This window comes from Peromyscus eremicus, chromosome 3 (genome assembly GCF_949786415.1).
Source record: "Peromyscus eremicus chromosome 3, PerEre_H2_v1, whole genome shotgun sequence".
NCBI lineage: Eukaryota > Metazoa > Chordata > Mammalia > Rodentia > Cricetidae > Peromyscus > Peromyscus eremicus.
The window spans coordinates 11,443,462-11,453,955 of record NC_081418.1 but is presented as its reverse complement, the minus strand read 5'-3'; positions in this window follow the sequence as shown (position 1 = coordinate 11,453,955).

Sequence of the window (10,494 nt, the reverse complement as noted above, 5' to 3'; positions counted from 1 at the left end):
GACATTTCTCCCACCTGGGATTATATATCTTTCTCATTTGCCATGGTGAATTTATCTTGCTATCCCAGTTCTTACCACACTTGAGTCTATTGTTTTTCTTGCTTATATCTCATTTCTAATACTCACTTTTCTGTGAGGATTTTGAGAGACAAAACTCTTGCTTTTTCAGTCAACTGCAATGGCTAGATCATTCCCTGACAGTTTGCAGGGGCTCAATGGCTGCTGAATGAATGGATGAAGAACACTTGATAAGCAACTGAAGAGTCTCAGAATAAAGAACTCACTCCAAGAAACTTGAACTTGGCTCAGGGAGTAGGTATGCTTTTCTATGGCAATGTAGCTGTTATTTCTGAACCTTGAGCACTACTTCTCCAGAGTTTTCCCAAACACAACACCACCTGTGTACACCAAAACATAATCTAGACTACAAGTGACAAGCAGTGTGTACTAACTGAGTCTGATGCTTATCTCTTTCTTCATAATCCCTTTTCTTTTATTGGAGACAGAGATTTGGATCACCACAAACTGGGGGTTGAGTATTGTGATGACAGCCACAGAAAAGAATGTGCTAATGTATGTATCAGACTATGACAGGCACAATATTTTACTTCTGTAGTGTTTTGTGACACCAGATACTGTTCTCTTGACATTTTTCATTTTACTTATGATCATCTGTGATAGACAAAATGTAAAATAACTAGATTATACTGTATATAATTTGTATACAGTATGTCTATCTGACAGCGTTACATTCTGTTTTGAAAATGCGTGACTTAAAAGTGAGAGTTGTTTAAATATTGCTTGGTTATTCTAAAATCTTGGATTTTTAAAATAAACACCAGACTCCAGCTAGTATTAATAAGCTGACTGTAGAAATCGGGCTCAACGTGGCTGGGTGCGAGCTTCAGGCAGCATCTCTAATTTGCATTGTTTTCTGTCTTAGTGCCTGTGATTCTTCACTTACAATAGAGTTGCAAGTTACACACCACCTACTCATTGCAAAACCTTCTTTTCCTCAGCAAAGTAACCCGGATTTCTACTTTTAAGTAGGTCGTTATTTCTTTGAAATGCAGGGCTAGTTCGACACTTAATTAGTCTGTTTCAGTGTTTCTGTACTGGCTTAAAAATAAGGTGAGACAAAAGGGTAGAATTTAAGCCAGAAAATGTGCAGGTAAAGTGTTACTCTAGCATGGACAGTGTGCCGGGGACATTGCATTTCCTCAGGCATGTCTTAGATGTTAGGCCATTGCTCAGTTTGCTCTGGTTTACCACCTGCTCTCGTCATTATTTCCTACCCCACATCACTCCTGGTTACCAAAAACTATGCTAAATTAAAAATGAAGCCATTGATAAATAATGTAGATACACTGAAAAAAAACCAGTATGTTCATTCTTTATTCATGGTAGGATACATTAATGTCTAATTCCTTTTATTTATTTCTGTTCATGTGACATAGTATAGAAAAGGCCTAGAGAAAAAAGGAAATGTAAACAAAATTCTATGTCTTTTAATTTTAGAAAATAGTGAGATATTAGAATTAATGTAGCTAGATCAGTTCTCTTGGCCAGTGTGGAGAGATCACTGATATTGTGGTGTCATTCCCTAAATTTTGCAGAAAAACTTTCTACACTCTTAGAGCTTCTCTGTCAGTTTTATAGATACACTTGTTTGGAAATATTGGGAGGAGGAAATCTCTCTCTCTCTCTCTCTCTCTCTCTCTCTCTCTCTCTCTCTCTCTCTCTCTCTCTCTCTCTCTGTGTGTGTGTGTGTGTGTGTGTGTGTGTATGTATGCACATGTGACCCCTACAAGAACATTATGTTAATTTAATGCTTTAAGATTTAGTTGAGTATTGAGGAGCCATATTGTGTATTAAGATTATAGATTGGCAACAATATGATTGCCTAAACAAAACTTGCATAATGTCAACAAAAGATGTCAATACCGGTAAGAAAAATTTCACCAGGCCCCATCCATAGATGAAGAGCTACAGGTAATCAAGGACAGCTACAAGAGGGAGCATTTTTTCAGAATGAGCTCCTGACAAATTACCTAATCCCAATTGGCTAGTTCTAAACATATATACATAAGAATAACACTGAATGGCATCGGTAGTTTAGATTTGTGTGTTTGTAACTATAGTAATTAAAGAAAAGGTCTTGAACTTGAGAGGGAGTAGCGAGGCACAGGAGAGGTTTGAGTGGGGGGGTTGGGATGGAAATTATGTAAATATAATGCTGACATAAAACATTTCAAAGAAGAAGGTGGAGGAGAAGAAGAAAACTACTAGTAAAGAGACCCTAAGTAGAAGATAGCAAATCCTCATCTTCTCTCCACTTGGTGAGGGAATGTATCATTACATATAGGAACTGTGAAAGGTCAAAGGAAAGGATCCATAAATTGTGTTTGCATTTGGTTTTTAAAGTTTAGCTAATGACAGTCTAGATCACTCAGCATGTAAAGGCACTGGCTGCCATGCCTCCAATGACCTCATTTCAATCTCCAGTACCCACATGGTGGAATGAGAGAACTGATTCCAAAAGTTGTCTCTGATCCCTACAAGTGGGCCAAGGAATGGGTGAGCCTAGATACATGAACACAAATTCACACATACAAAATAAACAAATAAAATGTAATAATATATGAAGGTTAGCTAGTTCCTCAGAATACATGAACCTGAAATGGCCAAGGTCAGAAAACAGGCCAGTTGTATGAAACAAGTGCCCTGGGCCTATCATCTATATAGTTCTAATACTCACTGTGAACATTTTTTCTGCAATCATTTTGTAGTTATTTATGTATTAAAATCTTTCATCTGTCTAAACTACATTACAAAGTACCATGGAAAAGTATTTTCCCAAATATTATTTATGGTAGAATGTACCACTTTGAGAAGAGACTGCCCAATGGAGAAACTCAGATACCTGGAAACAAGAATTACTCCAACATTTTGGAGGTATTGTGAATAAAAGCAATAACCAAAATAGACAATGAGATAAAATACGTTATTGCAGTTAAGATAGCTCTTTGAAATATTTTCCTTCAAAATGATCAAGGTCTATGTGATGTTTAGAATAAGAAATGTTCCCTGTGGAGTCATATGTTTAATCACTTGGTTGTTGTGGGATGTCTTTCTGTATGCTGTGAATATATGCTGTTCTCATTGGTTAGTAATAAAGCTGTTTTGGCCTATGTCAAGAAAGCTTACAGCCAGGCGGGAAATTCAAGTAGAGGGACAGAAAGAAGAAGGACAGAGTTTGGAGAGATGCCAGCTGCTGCCAAAGGAGCAGCAAGATATCGGCAGACCAGTAATGCCACGGCCACATGGCAACTTATAGATTAATAAAAATGGGCTAAGTTATAAGAGCTAGCTAGCAAGAAGCCTGGCATAAGCTATACAATTGATAATTAATATAAGCTCCTGAATGATTATTTTATAAGTGAGCAGGATGTAGGCCAGGTGGGACCGGAGAAACCTTCTAGCTACACTTGGTTTCTGATTGGTGACACTAATTGGGAAGGTTATAGAATCTTCAGGAGGAAGAACAAGTATATAACTGGCAGAGCTGGAGGGGTGAGCATTGAGATATTCCAGTCTGGCCCCAGTTCTCTCTCTGCTTCCTCTGTGTGAATGAAAATGTGGTTAGCCAGCTTCCAGTTCTGCAGCCATGCTTTCCATGACAATGCCATATCTTCTTGTCCACAATGGATTCTATCCTCTCTGTAAAGGTAAGCTAAAATAAACCTTTTCTTCCCTACCTTGTTTTTGGGAGATTTAATCACAGCATAGAAGATTAACTAACAGAGCATTCTTAGTCATCTGCATTGTTTGTGGTTCCCGTATACTATATGATCATAATTGCTCATATCCTGAATTGTCTCTGACTTCAAAACATGGCATGAAAAATTGCTCAGCAAACTCCAGCAAGGAAAAAAAAACTCCAGCAGGGGTACAGGGATCTCAGGACCATGAAGAGACAGTGGTCACCGTGTTCCTTCTTTTATACACTGGATTTCTATTGGTAAATCTTAAGACTACATTTTGATTCACTTTTTTCTCTTCAGTGGGAATATAATTTCCTAAGGAACATTGTGATTTATTCCTCTGTGGGGGAAAAAAACAAAGAAAAGAAAGCTCACATTGAACTCATTTCGCGTTAAGTACATGCTTAGAGTAAATAAACTGGAGATAAATTTGTCTGTGTGGGTTAGCCTGATCCAGCTACAAAAATAATGCTTCCTCTCTTTAGATACGTTTATCCCCTTTAGCGAAATAAGTCAATGAAGTAATTAGATCTGAGATTCTCTGGGTAGGCTTCAGGGGGGTAAAGTATACACGATGGGTGGAAGGACCCAGGGGAAATTTCTCAGTTTCTGCTGGGTAAGGTTAGAGAGAGAAGTGGTGGGTTGAGGAAAGAAGGAGCAGGAACAGGAAGCAGACACCTGGCGCTCTCCCAGCTACTGCCTTCAAACTTCTCTTAGTGTGATCTGCACAGTGAGGAGACTGCTTACCACTTTTAAAATGTGGGTTATTTGCTATGTTCAGTTTTATTTATTCGTGTGAGTGAGGTAGATTTAGATAAACGGCACATCTCTCCTTCATGTTTAGATATTTTAGATAACTTGGTGTGATCACCCAAAACAAACTTGGACTACATTGTGGGAGCCCACAAAGGTTTCCTAGTGAGATTTGAGCTTGCTTTACCCAGCAGGGATGCATAAGGGGATGGACGGACCACATGCATGGTCACCAGTATTTGGGATGATCTACACATGGCTGTGCTGGGGGGAGGTCTTTTGTTCCACCCCTTGGCATTCCTTTAAAAGCCCTTTAGTAGAGACAGAAGGGGCTGGTGGATAATGATCCAGGCCCTCCCAAGCTATCCTGTGTTTTCTAACTATCTCTCTCTGTACTTCTATCTACATATTTCTCACTTCTCTCTCCTCAAGAGCAGCCTGGGGAAGAAAGAGGGAGTGGGTCTTTCTCACTACATTCAGCTTAAAGAACCAGAATCTGTAAGTCTATCATGGGAAAGACTATCAAGGTAGTATTGTCATATTTGGTAAACATTTCTAAGGTGGTTCAGTTATTTAGATTTAATGAAGACATTTACATAAGCTTTTTAATATAAGTATTTTACCTCGAATCTTTTAGACCCTATACTCATTCACTACCTTTTCTTTCACAAATTGATAACATCTATAGATATGACATGCCTTCCACTTCCACATTCATTACCCTGTTGATATAGAGGGCAGACAAGAGATTAAAGTCCCATGGTAAGTCATTACAAAGAATAAGATGAATCAAGAGTCTCATGACATATTAATCAATATGATATGAACCACTCACCCAACAATTAATATGTGCTTATATCCACAGATCCAGCTTGTTCACAGCGATAAGATTTTAATACCTCATAAAATAAAAAAAAAAACAAAACTATTGCTTATCACAGAATTTCAGACTTAGAAAAGAGCTCAGAAACCATGGGCCTTATACGACTTACCTGATATTGACTTACTGCTCAATAACTGTGTCAAGAAGGCAGAAATGCCTTCCTCTGAAATGCTGACACAAGAGCTCTACATCACCTTCTAAGGGTCACAATCTCCTTAGAGGATCATTCTAGAAACAGAGTTAAGATCAGCGGATAACACTTTTCAGAAAACATTTTATGCCCTTGTTGTAAAAATGTGCTATGTTGCCAAGACTAGCCTTGCACTCCTGGTCTTTCCAACTCTGCCTCCCCTCTGCTGATATTATAGGCCTGCAACATCACCATGCCTGGTTCCTAATTGCTATGATTTCTCAGAGATGATGTCTGAAATGTTGTGATTAAACTAGAAAGCTCCTACTGGACATTGGACTACAAATTGTTTGCACTTGGAGATGAAATACTTAAGCAACTACTCTCTTGTCACATTCTTAGACACCCTGGAGTTCCCTTGGCCATGTGCCAGCCTGCTTAAGCAATATTAGCATGACCTTCCCTATTTTTAAAAAATGGGTTTAGCTCATCTTTTTATTCTTATTTTAAACATAACTTAAACATTTATTTTCATCTATCTGCTTAGTATTATTCATAAGTCCGAGTTATTGCTACTGCATTTTGACACCCCAGAAAAGTTTGTATCATTTTTGTATTCTATTCATAGTTATGTGTTCTTTCTTCTGCCCTTTGCACATGACCTTTAAAATGCATTTTATCACTTATAAACAGAATATTTAGTGAAGAAAACTTAAAAACTAGAGGACAGCTTAAACACCAAAACAAAAATCAACCGAAATCCCACTATTTGAAGTAATAAATATTCATATTTTTAATATATTTCATTGCTATAGCTAGGTATTCTAAAATTAGAACCATATTTGTATCATATAATTGCTGTGGGATGGTCTTTCTGTATGCTGTGAATATGTGTTGCTCTCATTGGTTGATAAATAAAGCTGTTTTGGCCAATAACCAAGCAGAATAAGGTTAGGCAGTACATTCAAACTGAAGACAGAGATGAAGAAGGATGGAGTTGGGGCAGATGTGATCCAACCACCCAAGGAACAAGAAGTCAGAGAACTGGTAAGCCACAATCCAGATGATGATGCATAAATAATAGAAATGGGTTAATTTAAATGTAAGAGCTAGCTAGAAATAAGCCTGAGCCATCGGCCAAACATTTATAATCAATATAAGCTTCTGTATGTTTATAAGGGCCCCAGGTGACTGGGACAGAAATACTCTACACCTGGTTACATGTAATATCCACTTTATCTGGGTAGATAATGTCATGCAATAAAATTTCAACATATTAAGAATATATGTTTGTGTGTGTGTGTGTGTGTGTGTGTGTGTGTTTGTGTGCACACGCACGTGCGTGTGCATGTTCGTGTGTGTGTGTGTGTGTGTGTGTGTGTGTGTGTGTGTGTGTGTGTGTTTTCAGTGCTGGGAAATGAACCTCAGGTCTCAAGCATGCTAGGCAAGTCTTTACTTCTAAGCCATTTCTTAATCTGAAAATATAGTTTGAGATGTATTAGAAAATGCTTAGTCTCTTTTGGGGACAGTTTGGGCACTTACAATATTTTTCTTATGAATATAATTATATTGAATATTCTTAGGCTTAAAATCTCACTTTATCAGGAGTCTTCCTTCCCAATACAATGGTTTCTTTTGATAAATTTTTATACATATATCATTTATTGATTTTATTCTTTGAAAATCTCATATGTTAGTATAATGTATTTTAGTTTATTTGGATAATTTGTTCTTTCTCGTGGGATCATCGAATAGTATATGTGATCACAGTTTACTATGAGAGTTTCCTGTCCTCTGGGAGTCATTTTGTTGTTCTATTTCTCAGAAATTTTAGAAATCACTCCCAAATTAGAGTATATTTATCTAGCTAAATGACATGTTTACCTTTTCTTAGTCCATCCATCAACTCCCAGCCAGTTCTTCCTTTTCAAACATATTGGGAAAAGTAGAATATTTAGAATTCATAAAGACATTAATAATTGCCCTTTGTCATATCCATCTTTTCAGTTAAGTATGTTAATTTCCAAAGTCTTCTAATAGAGCAAATTACTAGGAGAGTGACATGTCTTATACAGGTCTGATAACAAAAGGTGCTTGAACCTAGCAGAAAGCCAATGAGCCAAAGAGACATCTGTTACTAGATTGTTTTGTTTAGGGAATGAGAACAGACTCTCAAGGCTGGTATTGACAATATCACATTCTGATTGGTTTACGAGTTTTAAGCAGGGCTTTGGATGGCATCTTCATTTTTTTTTTTCTCCTAAAAGATAGTTGTCATGGTATTAAGGGAATTGTGCATAAACTAGGAGTCTTCTTTAAATTATAACCTTTAGTGGTAAATTATAAGTGAGTGGAAGTCATCTACTTGGGAAATCATAGAGCGGGATGGTAAAAACCCAGGGATAGTAAGTGGGAAGATGCTTGAAGTTCTGAGTAGTAACATACGCTGGGTATCCTAGTTAGAGTTACTATTGCCGTGACAAAACACCATGAGCAAAGCAACTTGTGGGAGGAAAGGGTTTATTCAGCTTACTCTTCCACATCACTGTTCATCACTGAAGGAAGTCAGGCCAGGAACTCTAACAGGGCGGGGACATAGAGGCAGGAGCTGATGCAGAGGCCATGGAGGAGTACTGCTTATTAGCTTGTTCCATATGGTTTGCTCAGCCTGTTTTTTTTAAAGAACCCAGGACCACCATCTCAGGGTTGGCACTGCCCACAATGGGCTGAGCCCACCCCCATCAATCACTAATTAAGAAAATGCCCTACAGGTTTGCCTACAGCCACATCTTACAGAGGCATTTTCTCAACTGATGCTCCCTCCTCTTAAATGACTATAGCTGGAGTTAATTTGATACAAAACTAGCCAGCACACTAGGCTTTGGGATCCTGATGAGTTTGCATTTAATGTATATGGTCTGATACAATCAAGACTGGTTTAAAGATATGAGGTTAAGAGTGTGAATATTGCTACAAAGAGCTAAATGCAGGAATGTCCCTAAACAAGTCATGATTATGTTTAACACCAACATTAGCATCTATTGGCCTCTGTTTTACAGACTGATTTCCACAGATGAAAAGCTCTGTTATTACTTAATCACTTTCCTGTCTAAGGGTCTAGATAAGTTTTATTCATATGTTTCATCTGAGCACATATGCCTACATTACTGTCTACTTCCTAGTGGCATTCCTAGGTCTTTTCTTTTATGCTTACCCAAGTAAACTTGCTACTATACCTATGACTTTCTTTATATTTTTAAAGAGAAGATAATCTTATCCATTTAAGTTTTACAGGGTATATTTTTAATGAACATGTTTAATTATTAGTTACACCATTAAAATTAGAACATACATATGCAACTATATTTGCTTTAATGTGTACTATTTGTTACACTGTTTTTTCTGCCTTTGTAGGTTGATAGGAATATGTACTTCATTCTTTGTTGCGCTTTCTTACTGTTAATGTTCAATATATCTATTTTACAAAGTATTTAATTCTATGTTCTATTTAGGGCATGTTTCTCTATTTTCAGATTTTAATCTAAAATCTTTTTGATCAGATAAGCAAGTCTTCTAAGAGACATTTTTTTCCAGGTTCTTCTGAGATGTACTTTATCTCTTGCCAGAAGCTGCATCAGATCCTTTGGTAATCTTTACAGAATTTCTTGGCGTGGAATCATATAAACATATTGATGAAATCCATGTAGCTTCTACTGAGAGCTTTAGCTTGGAGAAAAAGTGCCTAAGGCTTAAGAGTTGTTTTTTTGTTTTTGTTTATACTTTCCTCCAATGGGATGATAAATATGGGATTCAGTCATGCTCTTCTTTTCATATTCCAGACATTATTTATTGCTTTTGTCTTTTTTTCTTGTCTCTGGTATCTTTCCCAATCTTGAAGGAATTAATGAAATAAAAGTATATTTTAATTAAAGGGAATTTAATTCTCATTTTAATTAAAAATTATACTAATTGTTTTGGGTATTTTTATTTCTCAATCATATTTTAGTGAGAAAAAGATGAGAAAAGTTGATCTTTGGAAAAATTAAACATATATTATGCTTTCTTTAAAAGAAAGATTCTTTTCCTTTATTTTTCTTTGAATTTGTGTCTCTATCCAGAAAATGAAGAAACCAAAAGACTGGATTTCAATACAAATGCTATTCTATTTACATTTACCAACTTAGAATAATGGCTTTGGATGATAGATTATAATATTCGCTTTGATTTTTAGGTTTGCCTACAATCCACTGAGTCACGCCAAGTGTGACTTCAGCTGTAGAACTTGGGGGACTGTGTTTGGGGTATTTTGCTAGAACTACTCATAGACTATTAGCTTTCCTTGCACATGGACTGGATTTACTGTTTCTCAGCATGTGGTTGCCTGAGTTGTTAACTCCCGGCTGTCTGGAGGTTTGAAGTATAGGCAGATACAGCACCCTCGAAGCAGGAATATAGTATACTCCTTAACAACCTATCACTGAGCATAACTGTCCTTGCAGACTTTGAAACTTTAGGCATTGTGTACTAAAAGAATTATTGTTACCCTAGTTACATAAGAATACAAATTAAGTAATACATTTACCCCAGTAAACCTACAGTTATTTGTATAAATAGGAAAAAATAGGAACAAGGTATTATAATAAAGATTATTATAATAATGTGGTTTGAATAAAAATGGCCCCCACAGGCTGGTGTATTTGGATGACTAGGAGATGTGGTCTTGTTGGAGTAGGTGTGGCCTTGGTGGAGAAAGTATGCCACTGGGAGTGAGCTTTGAGGTTTCAAAAGTCCATGTCAGGCCAAGTCACTCTCTCAGCCTATGGATCAAGATGTAGCTCTAAGCTGCTTCTTTATCACCACATCTGCCTGCTGCCATGCCCCCTGCCTCCATGCTCTCTGCCATGATGATAACGGATGAATCCCCTGAAACTGTAAGCCAGCCCCCAATTAAATGCTTTCCTTTA